The sequence below is a fragment of the Peromyscus eremicus genome, chromosome 9, assembly GCF_949786415.1.
Source record: "Peromyscus eremicus chromosome 9, PerEre_H2_v1, whole genome shotgun sequence".
Taxonomy (NCBI): domain Eukaryota; kingdom Metazoa; phylum Chordata; class Mammalia; order Rodentia; family Cricetidae; genus Peromyscus; species Peromyscus eremicus.
In genome coordinates this window covers 19531736-19543915 of record NC_081425.1, presented here as the reverse complement: position 1 = coordinate 19543915, position 12180 = coordinate 19531736, and the positions used below count along the sequence as shown (strand labels likewise).

Genomic DNA, 12180 nt, shown 5'->3' with positions numbered 1-12180 from the left:
GGCCTCTATTGAACAACAGTGGCTCAGACAGCAATAAAGATGTGGCCTTCAGTGACACATGGTTTAAACTCTAAATACTTGGGAGAAGAATCTCACACAAGGCTTCAGAAGATGAAATGTGTAGGAAGCCGAGGTGAATGTTTCTTGCAAGGCCTAATAACAAAGTCCTGTGTGTGCAGGGCTGAGAGGTAGTAGCCAAGTAAGCACATAATAAGAATGCCACCCTTAAGTAAAGAAATAACTCCCATTTCCCTTGTATCTAGAATAAATAGTAATCAAGGTGGTTTGAGGCTCCATTTGAAGCTAAGTTGTTGCAGTACACACGCATGGAAGTCCTTGCCTGGAACATTTAGAATCCAGTTCATATAAAGGCATGCCAAGTAACTATATTTTTAAGACTTCAAGACTCTGTGGAGATGTAGTCATAAAAACAAGAAGCTACAGTTTGGGACTATTTCAAGAATGAAGACCATACTTAGCATGCCCCCAACTTATCTGGGTAAGAACATAGTTTGGAAGAACTAATGCTATACTTTCAAAATATTTAGGAGAGCACAAAAAAAAGGTGAGGACATCAAAAGCCTATACAAAACTAGAGGTGCTCACCACTATAGTATGGCATGTTTTCCTTTAATAATACCGAATTATGTCTGATGATTATAAAGAGAATTGCAAAAGTGGACTTTCCTCTGGACTTTATGTATATGCATAAAGCAAGTTATTGCTGTGTAAAACACTGCGCTTGCACAGACATGAAAGAGGTAGTCATGTAATGTATTCCAATTGCTGGTGAAATCACTAATCTCACTATGTAAGTGAGTTGTAAACTCTCCTAAACTACTATTGTTATAGAGTGAGCCATATTCACAGAAAGCTGTGACATAGTATCCCAGATACTGCTAAATAAATAAATTGATGCATTCATTTGTGTGTTTATGTTTTCAGCATTAGTATTTTTGTTGTTATTATATGGAAAACCCTGTACAATTAGCCAAGATGGGGGGGGAGCTCATGTCTCTGTGACACAAAGATGGTAATAAATTTGAGAAATGAGAATTAGTCACCTAAGGGACCACTTTAAACTGAATATTAGGGGAAGTTTTTGCAAAGAAGCAACATTTATACTGAAATCTAAATAGTACTAAAAGTTTTAAGTAAGACATGACCTATTTTGTAGTTTTAAAGAATTATTTTGCCTGTTATCTTGAAACTAAAAGTGGCACAGTAAAGCACTGAACATCAGCCATGTACCCTGAAGCTATTCCATTCTTCCTGAAACCACTGCTGACTGAACTTCTGGAGTCAAAATATCATATAGAAGTGGGTTTGACAAATATTGTGTAGAAAATTATAATAATTTTGAGTAAATTATTGTACATTTAAGTGGGAGTATGGAGTTGAAACTCAAACACATGAGTATGGATTTTGGATTTTAAGAGGGATTACTTAAGAGTGTTACTTGAAGCCAAAAGAAGGAATATCTTTATATTTCTCTCTTTAAACATCACATATAATTTTGTATTTAGAGCTGAAGATGTAAGCACAGAGGTATCAGCATGTAATCAACAACATGGGGTAGTAAATCCTGCCTGGTGAAGAATACAGAGGAAGTGGTGGAGTCCCCTCATTAAGTTACAGAAAACAAGAGGAGTCAGCAAAGGAGGAAGAAGCTGAATGGACATGGAAGTCAGGGAACAAGCATGAATATGAAGGAGAAGGACATTGCAAACAAAGGGGTATGCTTCGAGAAACACACAGCAGCCAGCTGGGTTGAATGCTAATGAGATTGAATAAGATGAAAAGACACAAGTGTCTATTGGATTTAGCATCATGAAGGTCAATTGTGACCTTGACAAGAGTCATTTTCATGATGTGAAGGGCCAGAAGGAAACCTGCTTGGGGAGAGAATGGTTGATGAGGAAGTTGAGACAGTAGTCACAGACCATCATGCGGGAATAGAAATAGAATGGTGGCTGGGAGGGAAACCCAAGAGATGCTTTTGAACATGGAAGAATTTGGGAATGTGTTGGTAAGTGTGTGATTTTTCTGTTTCCCAGAATAGAGGAAAAGTAAATATGATAAAAGGGAGCCCAAGTACATGGGGAAAGAAATGTCCTTTGGTGCCAGCCAAAGTCCTGGGGACTAAAGGAGAATAAGTGTGAGGAGATGCTCAGCAAGGGGCCAGGAAAAACAAGACTCATGAGAAATAGTTTTTGAGGACCCAAAACAACAAATAATAATGATGTTCAGTTCTTAGCTTTATTTTCAGTGTGTTTTATAAATTGATATATATTTAATGAAAATGGAACAAATAAGGAAACACATGCTTATATTCCAGAATGCAGTGCCTCAACAGTGAAGAACACAGGCAACTGTTTCTCTATGGATGAAAAACCTATGATAAGACCTAAAATCAGTAATAATCTATCTAGCCCTAGAGACCTGGATCCATTATGCAATTAGAGACAGTTCATTTGTACTGGATCTTTGATGGAAAGTTGTCTGTGGGCTTGTGGTTTGTGCCTGTGTTGGCCATCCTTGCCACCTTCCTGTGGGTCCTTAGTAGCTTGTCTTTAAATGTCTTTAAAAGTCCTGAGCTCTCTTTCATCTTTATTAACTAGTGTAAGAATTGGAAAGAAACTTGATTCCTTTTTTATGGAAGAACACACCAATTTATTATCCAGAGGGTCAGTCATGAGAACATCCAGACAAGTGACATTATGCACACTAAGTGAGTTGTATTTAGGGATAAATATGTATATATTAATATGCATTTATGAATGTAGCAGTAATTATTGAGAAAAGAGGCCATGAAATTGAAAGAAAGCAAGGAGGGGTATGTGGTACGATTTGGAGGGAAGAAAGGGACATGAGAAATGAGGTGATTATATTATATTCTCAAAAAAATCTTGAAAAAAAATTAAAAGTAATAATTTTATGTTTCTGAGAACTTCATACAAGAGCCTTGATTCTATATCATCCCCACCTCTCTCTCTTTCCACTCCATTTCCTTTCTTGTCTTCTCAAATTCATGATCTCTTCAATTATTGTTATACATATATACATACATACATATACATATGTCTATGTTCATATATGTATACATACATGCATATATAACTTAGTAAATCCATTTATCTCTGCTTGTATGTACATGTATTCTGGGATGACCACTTGGAATTGGACAATATATGTGGGAGCTAATGCATGGAGGAGGCTGATTTTCCTTACCTCGGCAGGCACTGATCATCTATAGTTCTTCATCTAAGGGTAGGGTCTTGTGAGAGTTGCCTCATCCGTGTTGGTGTGACAACTGGTGGTACTGTCACATGGGTATTGTTCAGACAATTATACTGTTGAGAGTTCATGGTGCAGATTCCCTGTCGTACACAGAAAACACTTTCTCACAGCAGACATCCTGATCTTCTGGCTATTACCTTTCTGGCCCCTCTTCCACAATTTTCCTTAAGCCTTAGATTTAAATGTTACAATAAAAAATATGAGTTGGAATTTGGCACCCCAGACATGTGTCTGCATTTTAACCAGTTGTGGTTTTCTATGATAATTTCCATCAATGTAAAAATGAAGTTTTTTTGATGAGGGCTGAGAGCCATAGCTGTGTGTGGGCATAAGGTTATTTAGAACACATTTAGAAATTATATTGATTTAGGAACATGACAATTTTTTTCTCTTGGGTCTATGACTTCTCCAGCTATTCCCTCCTACTGTGTTGTCTTTAAGTCCAATAACAGAGCTGTTGGTTACCCCCAAGATAGTAGTACCGCTATTGTACCATTGTGAATATCTTGCTGATCTTGTCATTGGTGTGGTTCATAGACTTTACAGATGCATAAGTTAACTGACTGTTCCTCTCCCTTGGCATTTTGCATAGCACCTTCCAATACTATGAGAGATAGTCCTCAAAGAGGAGGTAGCAGGTCAATTCAGTCAGTCTTGATTCCTCAAAGACTTTTGTCCAAAGTGTGTGGTGTCTTCAGCACCAGGATCTTACATTCAATTTCTGGGCAGCAACCAAAGGGACAGCAATAGTCTGTGTTGTTTTAGGAGTCTCTTAGACTTCCTCGACCAATAACATTTGAAACTTGGAGATTATATATATATATATATATATATATATATATATATATATATATATATATATATATTATATATATATCCATTCATCTATTGATAAACATGTAATTTTCTTGTTATCTTGAGCAAGGAGTACAAGCATTTCTTCAATATACCAATTTTGGATATATATTTAGAAGTAGAATTGTTTGACCAAATGAAAACCATGGTTTGTTTTGGTTGTTTTTTTAAGGAACTTCTAGGCTATTTTCTAAATTGTATATACTGAATAACAATACCACCAACAGTGTTCAAGGATTCTTTCTTCTCTAAATCCTAGCCAACACTTACCTTCCATTTTTGTGATAATAGCCATCATAATAGGATTTTGTTTCCAGTCACATTTTAATTTGCATTTCTTTGATATATCACCTTTCATCTTTACCAGCTATACATCTGGCAGAGGGTTAGAATTTAGAATTTCCAAAAAGCTAAGCATCAAGAAAATAAACAACCTTATTAAAATTGGGTGCAGAACTAAAAAAAGAATTCTTACATAATAAAATTCAAATAGTTGAGAATTTTTTTAATGTTCAACATCCTCAACTTCTTCATTTTCTTTCATTCAGGGAAATGCATATTAAAACTATTTTGATACTTTATCTTACCTCGATCAGAATGGCTAAGATTAAAAAAAAGGAAAAGACAAATTCTGACATGGATGTAGAGAAAAGGAAACATTTATTTACTGCTGGTGTGAGTGCAAACGGGTGCAGCCAATAGAGAAATCAATGTGGAAGTTTCTCAAAGACCATGAGTCAGCTGTGTTACTCTTGAGCACATACATACAAATACCTGCTCACCCATGTTGATTTCTGCCTTATTGGCAGTAGACAGGAAATAGAAAGAGCCTCTGTGTTCATCCAAGGATGAATGGATATAGAAAATGTGGTGCATTTACACAATGATGATGGAATTCATTAATTGTTTTACCTCATAGCTATTTGATATTTATATGTCTGGGTTATTTTTTTCATATCTCTTCTGATCCTTTGTCCATCTATTTCATATATACAATTTGCAAATATTTTCTCCAAATATACAAATTGTCTCTTCCCTCTTTTCATTATTTACTGTACAGAAGTTTTTAGTTTAACCAGCTACTTTTATTTTCACTGGCTAAATAGAGAACTAGATGTGGTTTCTGTGAAGATTCCATTTACCCACAACAGCTCATTGGCTGGCTCTTTATACTACATGCATTACTTAGTATAAGTCACCTAATTGGTAACTAATAAATTGGATTAATACCAGTTAAGATAATTTCTTTGGGATATATCTAGATAGCAGTGAAGATTCTATCTCAGAACTTCTAACTTCAGATCCTAGACCTTTCCATTCTGTGCCATCAACAAGTAGGTAAAAATTCTTTCTAATTTTAAGCCTATTTAGGTGAGAATCCAGCAAACTTCAAGGATGCTATTTTCATAAACATAACACAGTTTTCATTCACAGTAATTGGGAGGACTATAAAATGAAATAGTATAAAACCAAGAATCTGGATATTCTTTACTCAGCCATATAACTTTAAAGCATTCTTAGTATTTGTGAGTCAGATTAGCCTAGTACAGAAATGATACTATAGCAACTCACGGTCCCAAAGATTCAGTGATTGCAACAACTGAATTTAATTCTCACTCACATGATATGGCCTATGAGCAAAATATTATTCAGTTTCAAGCTCCAACTCAACATGTATCATAATCACAGAAGTAGAAAGATGAAAACCCAATGAGCCGCCACCTTTCTGTGTTTCCCAAATTATATTTTCTGCATTCTTCTGCCCTGGGTATGTTTCATCAATAGCACTACAACATCTATAAGCTCCCAAACTCTGAACTTCAGGCACCTATAGAAGTCTATCTCCCATTCTTCTCTACCACCACACCAACCATTTACCAAACCCTGTAGATCATTCCCTCATCATATCTGACTTCAGTGTGTTCAGTAGCTTTGTTACTATTCACATATGAGACTACCTACCACAGACAACACTTGACAAAGTCTTTTACTTTATATAAGAAGTGTAGTGCGTCAGAGAGACAAAACTGCCTGAAGCTGGAGTTGTAACCTGTTTCCGTTCTATAGTGTTCCTTAATTTTCAGACCACCTAATTTCTGTAAAATGGGGATGATAGAGGTCTCATCCCACAGGACTATCGTAAGGATTAAATGGCCTAAGTGTTGAAATGCTTTGGATGGAATAAAATCCTGTAGACCTGGTAGGAATTGTCATTATTAATATTAATGTGAGCCAGGCAGTAATAACCTTGAAGCAATTAGCAGCTGTTAATACACTAAACTGGATTTACTTGTCCTAATGAACTATAGGATGGCTTTATTTAAAGGGCAAAAGCAATTGTTAATTTACTCAAGCATCTATTAAGCACGCATTATATGGTAGATGCTGTGCTGGGTACAACAGACACTACAAGTCAAAAGAAAGTGGTTTCTGTCCTCATGGATACTTGCATTGTTACATAAAAATGAAACTATTATATGACAAACTAAAAAATAACCGAAGGACAAAGAGAGACTTATAAGCATAAAGGTTATTTGGAACATGCTGCATTAAGAATAATTTAGTTGACTTGGGAGGATTGTGAGTTTGAAGCCAGTATGCACTACCTAGTAGTCTTACTGTCTCAAAACAAACAAACAAAAAAAGATGTTTTAGTTGAGATGGTAGAATTTGAGCTGGACAACTGAGAGAGGATAAGCTTTCCCCCATGAAGAGGATAACTGAGTACTAAAACATGATGAATAGTTGACTAGAGAGAACTGAATAATAGCCCTATGACCTGCACAATGCCTTAGTCTCCCAACTGCTGAGCTGTGGTGAAAAATCACAAAAGGAAGGTGAAAGCCTTGCTTCTGAGACTAGAGTGTGCAGGGACTCCTACAGAGTTGGTTACATTGACTGCTCTCTGCTGCAGGGGTGGGGATGGGCCACAGTATTAGGCATTTCAGCAAGCTCCCAGGTGATGCTGACAGTTGACTACGGCCTGCATCAGAGATGCAGGTATGAATCACTTCTTACAGAGCCCAGAACACACTAGTCCAGTGGTTCTCAACCTTCCAGATTCTGTGACCCTTTAATATAGTTCCTCATGTTGGGATGATTCCCAACCATAAAATTATTTCCAATGCTACTGCATAATTGTAACCATGCTACTATGAAAGGGTAGTTTGACTCCCAAATGGGTCTCATCCCACAAATCGAGAACCACTGCACTAGAGTCTGCTCAGTAAATGGTCAAAAAAAGACATCTCACTCTCCCCTGAACGCCCATTCAAATTCATGGCTTCTTATTTTTTGATTAACATTATCAGTAAATATTCTTATGTATGCAATCATTCTCAATTCAGTTAACAGCAAAGAGGAGGTATAAAAGTGTAAGGTCTGCTCACCAGAGTTGCCTATTTGTATGTTTCTTAAATATGAAAGAATTGTGATTTTATTTTGTTTTCTTTTTTTGGCTTTCTCATTTTATTTTATTTTATTTTAAGTTTGAGAAAGGGTTTCACATTAAGCCTAGGCTCTCCTAAAACCGATCCTCCTGTCTCAGTCTCCTAAATACTGACATTACAGTGAGACACCATACCCACTCAAATTGTGATGTTTTATAATTGACGAACATAAAGAAAATAAATCGATACTATGACATCTATTTTCCATATAGCAACTAACACTGTCTTTATTTAATGAAATGACTGTCTCTTCAATTAAGAGCAATAATAATTACTTGGAGCTCTGGTAAACAGTTTTAAGAATTTTTTAGAACAAAAATCCAGAATTACACCATTTGCACCGACTTTGCCCATCATTTTGGTCCAGTATTCAGAAGGTTTCAGTAGGTCTTACAGCCACCTCAACCTTCAAGAGCAGACACAGGCCAAAAATCAGGCACAGTTCACTAGGCTGTACAACCAGTTATTCCTCCCACAGACTTTCTAACAACACGCAGCACATTCCCTTCTGCAAGACCCCAATTAATTTTTAAAATTCTGACAATTATCTATTGAGATGAGAACAGTTATAATAGGAAGATAAACAGTATACAAGATGTATTTCCCTGGTGCTAGAATTTTTTTAAACTGGATTACTGAGAAAGTAAATATATAAATATACATTGGGCAGGGTGACAAATAACTATGGCATTCGTGATGGCAATAATAATAATCTGAGTTTGATAATATCTCCACTACAACATTTATATCTTCCTTTGTTTTATGGAATAAAACTTTTAAAAATTAAAAGAGTGGTTTAAGTGAGAATTGGGAAATGGGAAGAATTGGAGTGAGAGGGCACAGAAGGGGTTGTAAGAAGAGCAGGGGAGGGGGAAATGACAAGATTATACTTTAATTAAAAATTTCTAATTTTTAAATTCTTTTTTAATGGAAAACTACATTTCCAATACTTGGTTCATGTTTTAGTAGTTTTCTTTGTTTTCTTTCTAAATCCTGTGGCACATAGATTCTTCTAGAATACAAATGACCCTACATCCAAGGCCACAAGTGCATGACTAATCTAATTGCAGGCTGAAGAAGATCATTTGCTGATGCTCTCATGAGTTCTGTTCTAAATGATTTGCTCAAAGAGCAATTGATGCCCTCAGAAAACTTTGAAAAACGCTCTAGTTAGAAACAACTTTGTCCATGTCAAATACTTTCTGTTTTTATCGCCATCATTTTTATTCTTTAGGACACTTGGATGAAAATTTCATCTCTTTTGCTTGAGGGTTCACATGCTATGGTTTATTCCTCACCTGAAATCATGAGCTCATAGTGACAGCATAAGATGCCAAATTGGGAGTCACAGAAATTATACTACAGAATCCTAATCCCAACCCTTAAACAGCACTTCACACACACACACACACACACACACACACACACACACACACACACACACACACTGGGAGAAAAAAGAAAGACCAGTCAGTTTTCTTCAGAGCATGGAACTCATTATTTACATATGATTGTTAATGATACATTGAAATATAGAATCAATATTTCTTCAAGCCTTGGAAATAGACAAGCTGTCAAAATGTATTGACATCCTTAAGATTGGGTAGTATAAAACCATAACTTATACAAATAATATGCAGCCTCTTAGGGCCTCAAACAACTGCAATAGAGTTGCAAATGCTGAAATTCCAGTGGCTGATGTAACTGCAGCTCTGCCTAGCAGGATCTAGTAGAGGAAATGCTGTTGACCTGGCAGGATTAACTTTCCCATGGCTGCCTCATTCTTTAGCTCACCAAGTTTAAGGTGCCTCAACCTGTCCCTAATCTTCATTGTTCAGTCTCAGATGCATGCAGTTAGGTGCCATAACAGCCATACCCAACTCCAGGTTGAAAGAGCCAAGAATAATGAGGGAAGTTCAAATAGGGGATAAATTTTTATATCATACTAAATGAAGAGAAATCTGTAGGCAAGGAAGGTGACAAAGTTTTGATTGATATTTTTGATGATATTCAGAATCCATTAAAATGGATACCATGAAAATTACCATTAATCAATATATAATACCAGAAAAGACTTTTTAAAGGACAAAATAATAAAATCTCATTAAATTTCATCCTTCATTTATAGTTTTATTTTATATTGATTCCATTTTCTTTGGATTTGTTTGCCAGGAGATTTAGACTTCTTTCAATTGCCATGTAATACTACTGTGTAGGCATTTTATTTTAAGTAGATGATTGGCAAAATATAAATGCCCTAAATAGTGTAATTGAGGCTAACAAGAGTTTTGAATACTAAAGACATCTCTCCTACAATTCAGTTTTCTAGATTGCCATTGGTCAGTCATTTTACAAGTATATGTTAAAGGTTCTCTACATTCAGATGTACACACATGCACACTCACGTTAAAGGTTCTCTACATGCAGAGGTACACACATGCACACTCACGTTAAAGGTTCTCTACATGCAGATGTACACACGTGCACACTCACATTAAAGGTTCTCTACATTCAGATGTACACACATGCACACTCACAAAGCAGAGCACACAGTCCTGACCATGTGGGTTGATAATCTACTTGGATAAGTAATAACTTATAAGTGCCTTTATATATATCTGGGAAATTTGAAATAACATAAAAGTTGTATTTAAGAGAGTGATGAATGGAGCTCAGTGCTATTATATATATATATATATTATGTGTAAAGCCTGTTGGAAAATTCAGGAACTTTGGAAACAGGCAGGACTATGCTAGAAGACCAGCTCAATTAATGATGTGATGTGTAGTAATGTACCTAACCTCTTGAGGCCTTGGTTTCCTTATCTCTGAGAATAAGTTAATAATGCATAACTCATGGAGTTGCTGTGAGAATTGAGCCAGATAATATTTATGAGGAATCTAGCATAGAGCCTGGCACACAGCAGGAACTCAGTAAATATTAGTTTCCCTTCTTCTTTACTGTGGGGGATTCTGGTACATCAAAGAGGCAGGCCCTAAAGTCTACGATCCTGCAATCTAATTAGGAAGATGAGACCATTCCTCCAGAGATGATATACATTAGGTAATAGTGAAAAGTGATAACCAAGCATGCAGTAGAGCCCCTGGAACTAAGAAAGAGAAGACTGATAGCAGATATGATCAGGAGAAATTTTCCAGGAGGGAGAGAAGTAAGTGGGATAAATGAATACATCGGGGGCTTCTGGAGGGTGAGAAAAGAAGTCCAGAATGACTTTGCCAGCTGGTGACTAGAGAGGTTGGCACTAGCCATCACGAAGTGAATATGGAGACCATGGAGTAGGGAAAGAATACTAGAAGAAGGGTTAGAATTTAGGGACAGGAGAACAAGAATAAAGAATTAGTTTAGAAAATAAAACAACAGTATTGATATCCTGTACTGCATGTTTCCTCCTAACTCAGCTCTCAGTTCCTGGACCAAATAACCATTTCTTCATATTTCTGGCCTAATGCAAGTAATAATCTACTAAGGTGTCAGCAATAACTTGTTATCTGTTCTACTGAATGGCATAGTTGGTTCCATTGTTTTGATATCGATTGTTATTAATACAAAATATTTTCATTTACCACATAAGTATCAGGCATAGACATCATTCAGGACCAATTATTTAGATACAAAAGACTTGCTGATCAGTGAATATTCAGTGACGTTCAACTCTTGTCTGATAACCTACTATTTCTTCCCTTTGAAGCTCTACTCTGAATCATGTAGTCAAGAGCATTTTTTAAAATAAATTTATTTATTTATTTTACATTCTGATTGTGGTTTCCCCTCTGTCCTCTCCTTCCAGTCCCTCCTCTCACTACCCCTCTGTTCCCACCATCCAATCCACTCCTCTTTTTCTGTTCAGAAAAGGGCAGGTCTCCCATGAGTAGCAATGAAACATGGCATATCAAGTTGCAGTAAGACTAAGCACCACCCCATGTATTAAGTCTGGGCAGGGCAACCCAATATGAGGAGTAGGGTCCCAAAAGCCAATAAAAGAGTTGGACACAGCCTTTACTCCCACTTAGGAGTCTCTCAAGAAGACCAAGCTACACAACTGTAACACAAACACAGAGTGCCTAGGTCAGTCCCATGCAGGCTCCCTGGTTGTCATTCAGTCTCTGTGAGCCCCTGTGATACCAGGTCAGTTGAGTCTGTGAGTTTCTTGTGGTGTCCTTGACCCCTCTGGCTCCTATAATCCTTTCTCCCTCTTTTCTGTAGGATTCCCTGAGTTCTGTCTCATGTTTCGCTATGTTTCTGCATCTGTTTTCATGAGCTAGTGGATGAAGCCTCTCTGCTAAGCACCATTATATGTATATAGCAGAATGTCATTAGGCATCATTACATTGACGGTTTTTTTACTCCAGCATTTTTGGTTCTGTCCTAGGTCTCTGTGTCATCCAGCCTGTAGGTTGGTGTTCCAGGTAATGTCAGGAATGGGCTTACTCTCCTGACATGGGTTTTAGGCTAGACTGGTCATTGGTTGCCTATTCCCTCAATCTTTAGGCCACCATTACCCCAGCATATCCAATAGACATGACAGACCATAGGTCAAAGATTATGTGGAGAGAA

At 36.8% G+C, this 12180-nt stretch overlaps 1 long non-coding RNA gene across 3 annotated transcripts in view; it reads right to left on the bottom strand.

Moving 5' to 3' along the window:
• LOC131919162 (uncharacterized) overlaps positions 1–12180 on the bottom strand; it is a 32217-nt gene that overhangs the window by 11094 nt on the left and 8943 nt on the right. The window contains exon 4 of one of the 3 annotated variants that reach the window (XR_009381181.1): positions 3232–3471. The exons of the other annotated variants lie outside the window; for them this stretch is intronic. This is a non-coding gene — a long non-coding RNA (uncharacterized LOC131919162). The remainder of the gene's footprint in view (positions 1–3231; positions 3472–12180) is intronic. 3 annotated transcript variants of the gene reach the window in all.